The sequence below is a fragment of the Columba livia genome, chromosome 4, assembly GCF_036013475.1.
Source record: "Columba livia isolate bColLiv1 breed racing homer chromosome 4, bColLiv1.pat.W.v2, whole genome shotgun sequence".
NCBI lineage: Eukaryota > Metazoa > Chordata > Aves > Columbiformes > Columbidae > Columba > Columba livia.
In genome coordinates this window covers 62104277-62119793 of record NC_088605.1, presented here as the reverse complement: position 1 = coordinate 62119793, position 15517 = coordinate 62104277, and the positions used below count along the sequence as shown (strand labels likewise).

The 15517-nt window shown below is 37.5% G+C and overlaps 1 long non-coding RNA gene across 3 annotated transcripts in view; it reads left to right on the top strand.

Moving 5' to 3' along the window:
* LOC110357094 (uncharacterized) overlaps window positions 1–15517 on the top strand; it is a 245989-nt gene that overhangs the window by 210367 nt on the left and 20105 nt on the right. For all 3 annotated transcript variants that reach the window (XR_010472405.1, XR_010472404.1, XR_010472406.1), the window contains one exon: window positions 15104–15221. This is a non-coding gene — a long non-coding RNA (uncharacterized LOC110357094). The remainder of the gene's footprint in view (window positions 1–15103; window positions 15222–15517) is intronic.

Sequence of the window (15517 nt, the reverse complement as noted above, 5' to 3'; positions counted from 1 at the left end):
AAGGTTAGGTATAGACAAAAATGTTCATGTTGTTCATATTGGAGGGAGCATTCCTTCTCAAACATGTCTCTAGCATCAGTTACCAATGTCTTCATGCTGACAATCATCAACAAAACAAAATTTTCTTGGTATGGAAATCCAGGCCCAGACACTTACAGGATTTGTAATATTCAACCATAGCAGCTTCAGCAGGTGCAAACAGATGGCTGACATTTCTGTTAGGCCATAAAATGCAGAATACAACTGTCCTGCTATGCCTATCTGGAATCAATTAAGTATGAAGCAGGATATCAGGCTATGAATCACAAGTCCTTTGTTTCCTGTAAATTGCATAGTTTGTTGGGGGGTTTTTTAATGCTTCATTTCATGGAAGCCCCAGGGGTGACAGGAAAAGCAGCAAAAGAGGGAAGTAAGTTCATACCCAAAGCAGTTAGAAGGAAAGTGAGCTTCCCTGATAAAATCTCTGAGAATAAAGCTACTTTTGGAAGTTACTGCCATACCTCACCTCTGGTGTCTTGTTCCTTCTTATACGACCTCCTGAACTCCTTTCTAAAATATGCTGGATCAATTACTTATGCTGTGCTTGTAGAGCTAAAGCAGAACCAAAACAAACAATTATAACCTTTCTTGAAATTATTTTTCTGAGCTTGGTCTTTTCACTAATGCTCTAAGAATAGTTGTATCAGGACAACTAATGGATGCAGAAATCTGTAGCAGAAGTAGCTCCAAGGGACATTTAAGAGCTTTTTAGCTCGCTTTGGGAACTCAGAGTCTAATATTTAGATAGAACAAAATTGCTGTAAACAGAGGCAACTGAGTGGAAAAAAGACAGAAGGCAGAAAAATCTTTGAATGCAAAATGCAAACTTAAAGAGGAAAATATTATTAAGAATAAAAAAAAAAAATCCATGATTTTTTTTTTTCCTAGTTCTGATTTGTATAGTGAAATGTAAGAGGAAGGTGTAAATATAACAGAAATTTCATTTCACATCATGCTCTTGTTTTTTGTCTTCAGTTTTATCTGAGTCAATCACAGTCCATTGCTAATTACTGCCGCAAAGCTGAATAAATTGCAAAGGGAAATAAGCAACATTTGTGCATAGGGTGAGTGTAGTGACATTATCTCAAAAGAATAAGTTGATGTGACAATGTTTTAAATATGAGCTGGCAACTGCTAGTGATCTTACACTGCCTGTTTTTAACCTTTAATTTGTGAGAATGCTGTAAATAAAAATTAACTTTCTTTTTATTTTTTCAATACTTCAAATTCAAGCTGTCATTATAATGTTTAGAAAAGTTGTCTAGTTTCCCAGTGCTTTCTGTAGGTTTTTGTTTGTCAGCTGATTCACTCTTCCAGTGTGGAAATGCAGAAGGTCAGTGGAGGTCTTTCCTTATTTTACACGAGCAAGGAGGATTTCATAGTCTAGAAGATCCAGAATAAAAGAAAAATTCACAGATAAAATCATTTCAGTTGGAAGACACCCTCAGGATAATTGAGTCCAACCTTAACCTAAATCTAGCACTAAACCATGTCCCCATGAACCTCATCTAAATGCCTTTTAAATGTCTCCAGGGATGGTGACTCTACCACTTCCCTGGACAGACTGTTCCAATGCACTTTCTGTGAAGAATTTTTTCCTAATATGCAATCTAAACCCCACCTGGTGCAACTTGAGGCCATCTCCTCTTGTCCTATCACTTGCTACCTGGGAGAGGAGACCAACCCCCTCCATGCTACAACCTCCTTTCAAGTAGTTGTAGACAGTGATAAGGTCTCCCCTCAGCCTCCTCTTCTCCAGGCTAAACAGTATCACAGTATCACAGTATGTTTGGGATTGGAAGGGACCTCAAAAGATCATCCAGTCCAATCCCCCTGCTGGAGCAGGAACGCCTAGGTGAGGTCGCACAGGAACATGTTCAGGCGGGTTTTGAATGTCTCCAGAGAAGGAGACTCCACAACCTCCCTGGGCAGCCTGTTCCAATGCTCTGTCACCCTCACTGAGAAGAAGTTTCTTCTCAAATTTAAGCGGAACCTGTTGTGTTCCAGCTTGATCCCATTACCCCTTGTCCTATCATTGTTTGCCACCGAGAAGAGCCTGGCTCCATCCTCATGGCACTCACCCTTTATATATTTATAAACATTGATAAGGTCCCCCCTTAGTCTCCTCTTCTCCAAACTAAAGAGACCCAGCTCCCTCAGCCTTTCTTCATAAGGGAGGTGCTCCACTCCCTTCATCATCTTCGTTGCCCTACGCTGGACTCTCTCCAGCAGTTCCCTGTCCTTCTTGAACTGAGGGGCCCAGAACTGGACACAATATTCCAGATGTGGTCTCACCAGGGCGGAGTAGAGGGGAAGGAGGACCTCTCTCGATCTACTAACCACCCCACTTCTAATACACCCCAGGATGCCATAGGCCTTCCTGGCCACAAGGGCACAGTGCTGGCTCATGGTCATCCTGTTGTCCACCAGGACCCCCAGGTCCCTTTCCCCTACACTGCTCTCTAAAATGTAATTTCCCAACCTATACTGGAACCTGGGGTTGTTCCTGCCCAGATGCAGGACTCTACACTTGCCCTTGTTAAATTTCATTAGGTAATTCCCCGCCCAACTCTCCAGATCCAGTTCCCTCAACCGCTCTTCATAAGACTTGTGCTCCAGGCCCCTCACCAGCTTCGTTGCCCTCCTCTGCACTTTCTCTAGTATTTCAATCTCCTTCTTATGATAAGGGGTCCAAAACCGAACACAGTATTCAAGGTGGGACCTCACCAGCGCTGAGTACAGTGGCACAATCACTTCCCTAATCCTGCTGGCCACACTATTTCTGATACAAGCCAGGATACTGTTGGCCTTTTTGGCCACCTGGCACACTGGTGGCTCATATTCAGCTGGCTGTCAATCAGCACCCCCAGATCCCTCTCTGTCAGGCAGCTCTCCAGCCACTCTTCCCTGAGCCTGTAGTGCTGCCTGGGGTTGTTAATGACCCAAGTGCAGGACCCAGCTCTTGGCCTTGTTAAGCCTCATACAATTGGCCTCAGCCCAATGACCCAGCTGGTCCAGATCCCTCTGTATGGCCTTCCTACCCTCCAGCAGATCAACACTCCCACCCAATTTGGTGTCATCTGCAAACTTACTAGGGGTGCAACTCAATCCCACCATCCAGATCATTGATAAAGAGATTAAACAGAACTGGCCCCAATACTGAGCCCTGGGGAACACCACTCATGACCGGCCACCAGGTGGATTTAGCTCCATTCACCACAACTCTTTGGGCCCAGCCCTCCAGCCAGTTCTTTATCCATCGCAGAGTACACCCATCCAGGCCAGGAGCTGCCAGTTTCTCCAGGAAAACGCTGTGGGATACAGTGTGAAAGGCCTTACTGAAGCCTAAGTACACCACATCCACAGCCTTTCCCTCCTCTACTATTTGGGTCACATTGTCATAGAAGGAGATCAAGTTGGTCAAACAGGACCTGCCTTTCACAAACCCATCTTGACTAGGTGTTTATATTCAAAGACCTGTACAATATTCACATACTTTTCAGGTAACCTTGAGCTATCTCAGGCTCCAGCCTCCCTTCAGTAATCCTGCATTAACATCAGTGCCCGCTTTGCCATTCACTAGTGGACGGTATAGAAGCCTGATCTACCAAGCAACTGCTTATTCGTTCACTTAAGTATTATGTTTTTCGGATTAATGATTAAATCTCATTGTTTTTCGCTAACTGCCATGACTATCCAAGATATGATATTCAAGAGACAAAATACTAAAAATGAGCAAAAACTAGATTTATTCAAATTATCTTCTTGTTTTGAGCCAACCGGAAAAATCAGTTATTTGCACAACGAAGAAGTGTTTGTTTTACCATTATTTCCTTACAAAACAAATAAAACACAACAAATACAAGTGAGTCTGTATAAGCAAATAGTTCAAATCAATATTCACAGAGAAAAAAATCACGTATGGTGTATGTGAATTAATTTCAGTTAAAATCAAGGAATCTTTACATACTCTTAGCTTAAAAGACCACATATGGTTTCAATATATAGATTCTATGCTGGTTTTCCTGTCATCTTTTTTTAGGAGAAATAAGCTGTTGAAGTTACATTTGTCAAAGCTAAATCCTCTGTTGGAAGCACACAATGAAAACGTAAAATTAATTGCAAGAAATGCATATAGAGACTGATAGTCTGTCTCTCATGAATACTTTAAAATCTGTATTTCAATTTACTTTCTCCAAAGTTAGAAAGAGCAATAAAAAGAAAACAGTGAATTTCTTGTTGCTAGGTGGGCAGCTTTTGCAATGGAATTTGGAAGTAATTTGTGTGATGGCAAGAAACACACATGAGCTGAGATGGAGTCACTGGGGAGCTTTGAAGGAAAGTTATATAAATGTGAAGTAAGGATGAGAGAGGGTAAAAGGAAATAAAGATAAAAAGATTTTAAATATCTGCGGGCAAGGTAAAAAGAAAGTAAAGGCTTCAAATTCATTCCTGTGTAATCTGTTAGCAATGAAGGACCCAAGTAACATGATCAGAGTGAGTTTTCTAAAACCGAAAGAAAATACCAGTGTAGATTTGTTTCTGGTAGAGAAAACATACTTGTAGGATAGAAGTTCTTTTCTATCACTCTTTTTGAAAGCATTCAAATACTTGGGATATTTAATAGGACAAGATGTCTTATTTGTGAGTTTCTCTATGTAAGAGCCACATTCTGCAGAGAAAATGCTACTTTTCTTTCACCGGCTGGAGCTAAATTTTAACTCTCTGAAAAGAAACCATGGGAAGTAGCCTCACAGTGCCCCTGTGTATGTACCTTTTTTGTATTGTGCTTCTACCTTCCTTGTTTTTTTCATTGCTGTTGTTGATGTGCAAGCTCAACCTGCTGCTTTGCAATGTTAAGGTTGCTGGCATTGTTATACCACCCTCCTTGGGTATTTGCCACACCTTTTATTGGCAACAGAGTGGATAGAAATTATAATTCTGACAATTAGCTAAGGATCTGTGTATAATTGGAGAGGGAAAAAGATGTATTTCCAGCAAATCCTCAATGAGAGTGATTTTGACAGCTCTGTCATGGCTAGTGGATTTAAAGACTGAAAGAGAAAAATGTACCTGGGATATCTGAACAGTTTGGAAGGGGAGAAAGCCATTATAAATGAAAGACTAGCTACAATGGCTACAAAAAACAAGCCTGGTGGGTACAGCAGAGTGAAGGGAGTTGGCTGAGGTTAATTTTGTAACTTTGGCAGAGCGCTCACTGTGCTTTAGTGACACTGACAGAATCAAACAGCCTACTAGAGCAGGGGTGTCAAGCTCATTTTCACCAGAGGCCACATCAGTATCGCAGTTGTCTTCAACTACTTCTACATTTACACAGTTCTAAAATTACACCTGTCCCTTTGAAGGCAACCGCGAGGCTGATGTGGCCCCTGGTTAAAATGAGTTAGACACCCCTGTCCTAGAGCAACTCTTTCCTACAAATGTGTACATAATAAGCTACCGTCCCTAAGACATGTTAAAATTCTGATGAAAAGAACAATGGTATGGTTATTTATACCATAATTTCACAAGAGGAAGTGGAGATTTTTATGAATGATTACTAAGTCAAGTATTCTAATTCTCACAAAAGGCTTTTGTGGCAATTTGTCTTGACTTGCCACAAAACATGAATGAATAAAACTAAGAAATCAAAGAGTGACATCCTTTCAGAGTGAGAAAAAGGAAGTAAGCTGAAAGCAGAATTGGATTGGCCACAGGTTATACACTACCCATCTTTCAAGAGAGTGGAAGTGGGCTTCATGGTCATGGTTCTTTGGGAAAGAGTCCGGTTGACTTTGTGCTGAACACTTCTCCAAGTACTTCTTTTGCCTGAGACTAAAAGTCTCAAAAATTAATTTGCAGAAAGCTTGACATAAATCTACTGGAAGAACAGTGCATTTCTAATGTGAATAACAGATTTCAATTCTGTCAATACTGAAGGAAAAGTGACATCTAAACGCTACTTGTGAGATTAATAAGAAAACTCTGAAGTGTCAGTAAATGCATTAGGGAGAAAGAGGTAAAAGAAGGAAGAAGTTCAGTCTGGATATTGGAGATGATTGAATAAGGAAAGCAGGACTAAAGGCAAAATCAAAAAGTGTTTAACAATCCAAAACTTAACTAGCCATGAATGAGTACAGCAGATCAGCTGGGTAGAGAAGAAATTAAAAGACAACAACAGAGACTGAAAGATGACATTCAATGTCACTGACAGCAAAGAAAGGCTGAGATCCTCACACACAGACAAGTGAGTGCCAGACAGATGAAAGAATTCGGTGAAGCAAATACGAAAACAAAGAACTGTTAAAAGGTATTTGTTCAAAATGTAAAAGGGAACTGTCTCCGCTAAAACTCAACTATCTCCACTCAAAATTGAAAGAGAAAAACAGCAAAAAGCAACAAGGCCAAGTAATGTACTAGTAACATCCTAAGCTGGTAAAAAACAAAAAAATATTTGATTTCACCTGTTTTAGCTGAATAGTATAGACCTATAATTTTTTCTCTTCTACAAAATGTTATTGTATTGCACACTAGAAAATTGTGAAAGAATTATAGTATTACCTAAAGAAATAACATAAGAATGCATGTAACAAAATATAAAAACATTAATAAGAACTCAAGGTAGTGTATATTCAGTTTAGCTTTAGTCACACTAGTGAAAAAGCCAGTGAGCAGATTAATGTTAGTTGTGGGAAAGGAGACATGAACCAAGATCATCACTTGTAGAGATCAGACAGCTAGAACAACCATAATTCATAGATATATTTGTTACCTTAGACAGGATAAACCAACTTGGATTAGAAGTAACTACATTTACTTTGGTTTTATAGATAGTGAATTAATAATATATACTAATATGTTAATATGCATGTTAATATATACTAATATGCTACCATTCAAATAGCAGCTCATTCACCTTGCTATCTTCAGATAAATCTCAAACCTTGTTTTAATTCATTATTTCCCACATGTTACTGCATTAAACACTGCAATCATACTCAAAAGTTTGGTAGAATCTGTATCCCGATAATGTGGAATTTTTGGGTTCTCATGTGTTTCTCAAGAAAGCCATCAAATAAGTATACTACAGCTTATTCTACAGCTTATTTCTACAAAACTTCCCCCCACCCCACTTTTCATATATATTTGCAATGATTAATTCTTCCTAAATCTACTCTAATTTTTTTTTTGTTTGTTTTTTTTTTTTACATGTACGTTAGACTTACAGGTTGTAATTACCATGATCTCTAATCCTTTTTATGACCAAAGGCAGTACTGCTGCGATTCTTCAATGACTTTCTATAACAGATTTGCTTGAAATCTTCATCACTGGACCTGCAATCCTATCCATCAGTGCTCTCAGGATTGTTGGCTTCAGCTTTTCCCATTCCTTTAGCTCAGTGCATTCAACTACTTGCATTGTTATTCCTCTTCTTAACATGGCAGTTTCCATTTCTGTAACTTTGTTCACACTGTTTCTTGTGCTCTCATCCCTAGCTCAGTTGCCACACTGAAAACTGACGCAACATATCAAGAGTCCAAAAACCTCTCTGCAAAGATATTGACCTCAGAAGGACCATTTTCATATGTTATCCTTCTTTGCCTCTTACAGCCTTTCATACCATTAGCCTGTAACAAGTTCTGCACAGGACACATTGTTCAATACCTACACTTCTCTGGTGATCACACTCCACTGTGTCACACAGCATTTTGATTCAATCCATGTCAAAGTATGTTTATGTGATACGAAATAATACTTTGCACTTTGGTAGTATCTTCTTCTTGAGCAATTCAACTTGCTTTATAAATATTAATTTAGCTTCCCAACACTCTTTCTGATAGCAAAATGTAATTATTTCATTTAACACACGGGCTAAAGCAGTCACATAGGGAAGCCACAGAAAAGCTGCGTCTAAAACTCAGTCCTCTGATTTAGCTGCAAGAATTTATTTGCACTCTGGTTTAACTTGGCGTAGCTGGGTTAATGTTCCTCCGGTCCACGTTGGTGTCAGTGCTTGGGTTGCCTGCTGAGGCAAATTTTGTATTAAAGAATTTTTGAGTAAATTATTCCTGCAGGGTTTTTTAAGCTTTCTCTTAAGATCAGATTTATTCACTAACCATATTCGAGCACCACTGTCTTTAATAGATGGTTTTGTACTCAATTCCAGGAAACAGTACTAGAACCTCGAGGTATCCAAGGACTCTGGATGTACAGAATTGAGCTATAAATATATAAAGGAAAAATGAAGGCTAGCAATAGTTCTTTCTCTTAAGCTCATTCTTCACTTTACAGTTGTAAAAAAAACCAAATAAAATATAAGAAGAAATTATAAAAGCTGAATAACCAACACATGGAATTCTGTATATGATATCAAATGAACAAATTTTCTGCTGCATATAATAGTTTCCTCCTCCCTTTCCTCATACAAGGTTCTGCTCCTATGAACTGGCAGATAAACAAGCAAGCAAACCTTCCTGTACCCATAACCCTATTCTCATGCAAATTCTGTCTATGAAAAGCTTTTACTTGTTACCATCTTAATTATGTCATTGAAAGTCTATGTTAGCTAAAACAATAGACTGCAGACTTTTGGGGGGGTGGGGAGGACTGTTGTTTTTTTGTTGTTATGTTGTTGTTTTTCTTATTTTCACTGAGATTTTGGCAGGTTGAAGTGTTAAAGTTGATGTATTCAAAAGATACCTGTGATGACATATCCTGGAAGGACAGAAAGTTAAAGAGAAAAATAAAAATCCTACCATGCTGATGGTGGTGTACAACAAGGAAAACATATTTATGTACTTTGATGACTGTGCTGAGACAAATAAGGGGGAAAAAATGTCAGACAAGTCATTTTTAAAAAAGATGGATGTAAAAGATTTTTATCTGTGGAAAACTTAGATCAGAGCACCGAGTGAGCTTCATTACCTTTAGATTTATGCAGATGGTGAGTAGGTTTATTTCAGAGTACAGTTTTGGGCTTACATGCCAAAAGTTCTCGTATATTCTGGTTTTGGCAGTTAGGAGCTTTTTTAGGATATAGCCCTTATGGCAGGAATATACATTTCTTACTCATGTTGTGTCACAAATTATTGCACCAGACTTTCACCTTTTTCTACTTTCTACATAATGTGAGCAATTTCAGTAGTTTAGTGGTGTATTACAGTGCTTTCCTCTTGTTGGATAGTTATCTTCTACCATCTGTGCTCTTAATGAACTTAGATCAAATATTTTGGAGGGAGGTACAGAGCAGTGTGAGTAGGAGCATCACAAGATGGTTCATATGGTACATAAGTCATCAGAATATTTTGAAAAATCATGTAAGCAGCTCCACAGTTATATAAAAAAAAAAGCCACAGAAATGTTTTGTGGTCATGAATTATTTTTCTTAATAAGGAGTCAACCTTTACCTATTTTATGAATTTTTGTTTTACTGTCAGGCATTTGGTTTTCTCTGTTCTTGTCCAGTTGCTTGGGAAACAACTTCACAAAGGTTTTCTGCAGAAAAATAATTATTACTAAAAAAATGTAGTAAGAGATTTCATGTGGAAATACACACACAGATTTTCTCCCCATGTTCAAGTTTCCTGTGTCTCTACAGAGAATGTTACCTACATCGGATTGGGGAGGTTTATTTGTCTCACATGTTGTCTTGCATACCATACTGACTTCAACTTTGTCATCAGTGTGTAGTTAGTAAGCAATCTATTCTGTTGATATTCAGGGATGAAGAAAGTTACATACTAAGAATTAGTTTCCCTTTCAGAATTGTCATTTAGATAAAGATGAATTTATCATCGACAGCCTTTTAGTAAGACTAAAATAGAAAAATAGATGTCTGTGCTTCATTACCGTGCCTTTAATATCTCTTCAGAATCTCTGTAATGTAATTCAGTGTTAGTCTAGCTTGCTGGTATATTTCTTTAAACACCTCTTCACGTGTTTTTGACTGGCATTATTGACTTCAGTGCTTCCATTTTATGGGTATTGATAAATAGATACATAAGCAATTTGTCCTTTCAGTTTCCATACCCTGAGTGGATCATCAAGAAGTCCATTGCGTCAATAATATGAGCACATCTCCATAAAGCTCAGTATTGCTTTCTTCAGTGTTCCATAATTGGGATGCATTTGGATATTGGTATATTTGCTCATCTTGAATTATAAAAATAAAAAATACTGTGAAATCTTAGGCTGATAGTCTGTGAACCTGAAAATAAAGGAAGTCTTTGTTCTACATATGGTATGTTTCTGTTGTTTGGATGGTTTTCCAGATAACCATCTGGAACAGAAAAAGGATGGCAAGAAAACTGATTTCTCGTATTTGTTTGCCAAGATTCATGAATATCTGCTTAGCGTGGCATGTTGCCTAATCAGAGGCTGGTTGGACTCTCTGTCACAGGTTTCAAACAATAATGTGCTTAGAACCTACCTTTGGGCAAGCCCTTTGGCATCAACCTAACACATTTCTGTATGTATGATTAAACCTTGCATAGAACTGTACCTGCTAAAAAGAAAAAAAAATAAAAATAATAATAATATTTTTTTAAAAAGACAAACAAGGAATTGGGTTAGGTAGAGGAAGAACTAAGACAACATAGGAGAGAACATAAAGCCAACTCTGACTACCAGCAAAAGCATACTGCCTCCAGTCAGCTGAAATCTGGGAGATTATTTGGGCCAGAATATAAAAGTCTGAGTAAGAGGTGATAATAAACAATAGCACCAAGAGAGACCAAAATCAGTCTGCTGACACGTGTTAACCAGTAAACTTAGTAAGTCAATAAGGTACTTCAGAGGCTTGATCCACATCCTGGGGAAATCAGTGTGAAGTTACCTAATTTTTTCAGCAGACTTCAAGTTCCCTAGTATCTTACACACAAAAAGAGTACATCTGTACATAGTTGTGTCTGGATCCATGAAAACATATATCACAACAGCAGGAATGTAATCCCAGGGACCTAGCAAAGCTCCAATATAGCAAAAAAAAGAATTCTTAACGGAAATACAGTGGACATAGGCAAATGAGCTTTTTATCTTAAAACAAAAGATTGTTTTAAGCCCAAATAAGTATACTGATATATACATAATTGTATATAATTATATTTGTATAATGTTTTCTTCATGTTTTTACTTAGGCTGTGGACCGTTTTAATGAATTAATCTCCTCTCCAGTTGTCTATAGGTAGAGGTCTCCTTGATCTTATTAAGAAGATTAATCAAGCAAATTTAGTACGGCCTATGTGAGAGAGATATTTGATAAAAATACCATTTTTGTAGTTATTATTTTTCCAGTATATGATAGTGTATAATTCCTGTTACATAATAGCAAATAAAAATAGTGCTATACTGGCACTATTTTGATACTATGAGGGGAAAATCATGCTATGCATCCTTTCAATTAAGGTGATTATTTTGTTTTGCTAAATGGAAAACAATTCTGTAGAAAATACAAAACGAAGGCTAAATGGGAGAAAAAGATATAAAAATTCTCACACCAAAAATTCACTCTGAAGATGTAAAATGCAATTCTGCACTCTGAAGATGTAAAATCCAAATGCGGAACATGCTATAGTAGGACAGACTTTCCATAATGTTTGCTACATCTTATTTTCTCTGAATTTATCCCAAACAGCTTTCAAAACTCGTGTTGGAACTCACATATTTTCATTTAAGGAGGCTGATTTCTTGTGACTGTGCTGCAACAACTCCTATATTGCTTTTCCAGCAATTTCACCCCTGACTTGTGCAAAGATTAGAATTAATATTATACAGCGGATTATCAAAGAGGTAAAGAGGCAGTGAGCCATCTCAACTTTCAGGGATGACTGTGTATTTCTGAGAGATCCAAGCTTTCCCTCATGCTTAGGATCTTATAAAAAGAAGAAAACCCAACGAAACCCAAAATCAACCAACAGTATAAGGTCAGTTTTTCCCCCTTAGTGGGTTTGAATCACCACTTTTGACACCTTTTGTCAGCTTTTGACATCGCTGAAGCAATTAAAAATTGGTGTCTGTCAATATTTGATCATTTACTCCTTTTGATCAGTGCTCAAGCGTGAATGATTGTCTCTAACCTTCAACATTCCTTCCTTTCATCTCCGTTCTAGTGCTTAAGAACACTTCTGTACTTAGCCTGTCCTAACACTTAAAACTGTACTTCACTTGTAGTAAACAATGATGAAAAGCAATCCTTTTGTTCACTGTGGTGACATTTACTCTAATTAAATTTTCATCTCTGAAGGTATTTGGGCCTCTCTAGTCCATCTGGGATATGTTTGCCCTCAGCATTGCCTCAGGCCAAATGTATTTTTGTTGATACGCTGAACAGCGTGCTATCCTCAGTGACTGTGTGTATTCCCCACTGGTGGTTTATTTAGAAGATTATTTCAGCAGTTTCAAAGTACTTTTTTTCTGAAGTCTTTTTTTTGCCTTTTTTTTTTTTTTGTTTGAAAGAGAGCAAGAGAGCACTGAGTGCCCACCCCCAATGGCTCTCTTCTATGAATCAATGTGATTTTATGTTCTTTTTAAGTCGGTTTTTGAACAGGCTATATGCAGGCATACGGTATAATGGAGGGGACTGCACTTCCACAGAGGTCAAGAGCCACTTGAGGGACTTTCTCTTCATCATGCTTTTCTGTGGTTTCAGTATCAAGCTCAATTAATCTGATTAGGGGAAGCTGACTTGGGAAGGGAATTCTGACTTGTGATATGAAGAACAAGAAAATGTTGTATGTAGCAAGAGGCTTTGCAGGCTTATTTTGTTACTCAGTGGTAGGACATGCCTGGCAGTAAAAGATGGTTTGCATCTCTTTTTCCAATTCCTATACCACCTCTCTCAACACATGCCTCAGCAGCCAAATTACAAAAGGTCATTTTTGTACATGTGCACAAACTACTACACTGAGAGATATAGTTTATTGACTTAGAAAGAGAAAGGCATGGATCACTGCAAAATGTTGTGGAAGTGTTTTCTCATTTCCATTCAGATAATAGAGGCCAATGGGACAAATGTCTCCATATTGGCTGTGGATCATAGATGCTTTTTTAATTCTTTTGAGATAACAGAATCTCATCCCATAGAAAAGACTGCATGAGTTCTTTTAGTATAATTGTTGATTTGACCATACTACAGCTTTGATATAATTTAGGAATATCATATTTCAGTAAAAGCTGATGTTATATTTTCAAGGGAAGCTGATTATTCAGTAATTAACATTCTGAAACAATTTTTTCATACTGAGACACCTGGGCAAAGGTAGTAGCCTTCATTACCAGAAACTATCACTTTGTAAATTACTTCTCAAACTTCTTCAAAACCTACATGGTCTTTATTTCCCCCCCAACTTTAGCACTCAAGTAAATTCAAGAGAAATTTGCTGAAAGAAAGGACATGACAAGGAAAAAAAAAAAAAAAAGAAAAGAAAAGAAGAAAAAAAGTCATTTTGTTTGGAAAGCAGTCTTATGGCTTTCAAAGTTGTATAGTTAGAAATTTACTTGCTTTGTAAGCCAAAATTGGTAACTCGTAAGGAGTTGCTTTCTTTACTATGTTAAAAATATTGGAATATGACAATGGCAATAACAGGTCATTTAAGAGACTGTGAATGGTTTGGCTCACCCTATGAGTTGGATTGTATCTTAGTGTTGCACACCCCAATGTGGCATACAGTCATTTCTACTTTTGCCAATGGAGTGAAAATTTGAGATGTAGAAATGACAAAGTGGAACAATAATAATGTTTTATGCTGATTTTGCACAGATGCAAATGAAGCAAAGGAAAAAACAAAAAGAAAGATCATAGAGAGCAGGACCTGTATTGTTCCAGTTTATGGTTTCAGTCCTTGCCCATGGGCTGCGAAGCTCACTTCTCCATGACACCTGTATAAATGCAAAACTCCTCTTAGAATATCATCTGTGTTACTCTGGATTGACCTCAATATGAAATCAAAGCCCGGCAATGACAGGCAGACCTCCTGACTGATCATGCTTTCACCAAAAAGCTTGAAGAGCTGGTGATATTTGGTCAGAAGAGTAGCTTACTCCTAAGAGAATGCTGTGAAATTATTGCAATGACTGCCTTGCTGGTTTTGGATAAATTCTGCTAAGGGTTAAAATACCATCTTGGTAAGTTCTGAGAAAGTATATGTTATCCTTTAGGCTTTTCTAAAACTTAACATGAATCTCTGATTACACTTTTTATCTCTGAAAGGTTTAGTTATACAGGAGGCAGTGAAATTACATTCTAGATTATGTACAAATATTTATTTGTTCCTCGAGCTTTTCATTTTTTTTTACAGTTTTGTAAAGTTCAAGATACTCAGACTAAAAAAGAAAAAGGTGTATTATATTACCACACTTGTTCATTTTCTTCTAAAAACTGTATTAATATACAATTTCATTCCATACTTGGAAACTACTGTTTTACTGACCCTACATGATATAACTAATTCATGAAGGACAAATCTGCAGAGAAATGGATCTCAGAGCTTACTTTTTGCAAGTGAAAAGTACAGAAGTTTTTCTTCAGCAAATGCAGAAATGTACACAGCACAAATCTAGCATTAGACAGAAAAAGAAGAGTTGCAAGAGCAATATAAAACCAAATTGCATTATGAGTTATTTGAACTTTAAAGAGTAGCAGTAGCTATACCTCACAAGTAAAAACTACCTGTCAACACTGTTAGGCGTAATATTTTAACTGGGGAGTTCAACCTACCTTTTAGGTATCAAGGGGTCAGTCTGTACTGACAACAAAACACCTCCAGGTCCATAACCAGAGTCCAAACTCATGTCTCTTCATTTATAAAATGAGCAAATTTACATGTATTTAAAAATCATATAAAAGTTCTTAATGCTTTTCTAGCCATAATTTCTTATGCCATGTAATCTCATCTTGAGGCAACATATTTGTTCAGATAAAAAATACTAGCAAACCAGAAGAGACTTGCTTAAAAAGCAAAGAAAAAATATTTTATAACTGTTAACAATTAAATATTCTGTTCATGTAGTTTTTCTGCATCTTACAAAGGATTCTTTTCTGAGAGGGATGCCAATTTGATTTTCTAGGAAAGCCTTGAGGTAATCCAAGCACCTTAGGAACCTACATAAGAAGATACCTCATCCTTCTGGAAAGTTGTTAAAACTGAGTAAGACGAAGGTCTTTTACTGGCTCGACACAGTCAAGGTAGGAATGCATCTGGCACTGGATGTGGACAACAGCTGTCTCACCAGCATCCATAATCTGTACTGGTGGCTTCCTGGCTGTACCTGTATGCCCTGAATGCAAAAAGCATCTGTTTCACATTTATTCATTTACTCAGATGGCATTATCTACATTACTTGCTACCTTTGGACACAAGACTCTCATTTATAATTCATAGTACACAGATGCTTACAGAGAGTAGAAGCTTTGGCTACGTTACCTGTCACTCTTAGTCTGTTTTGTATTCATGGTGGGTAAATATACAAGTATAAAGCTGC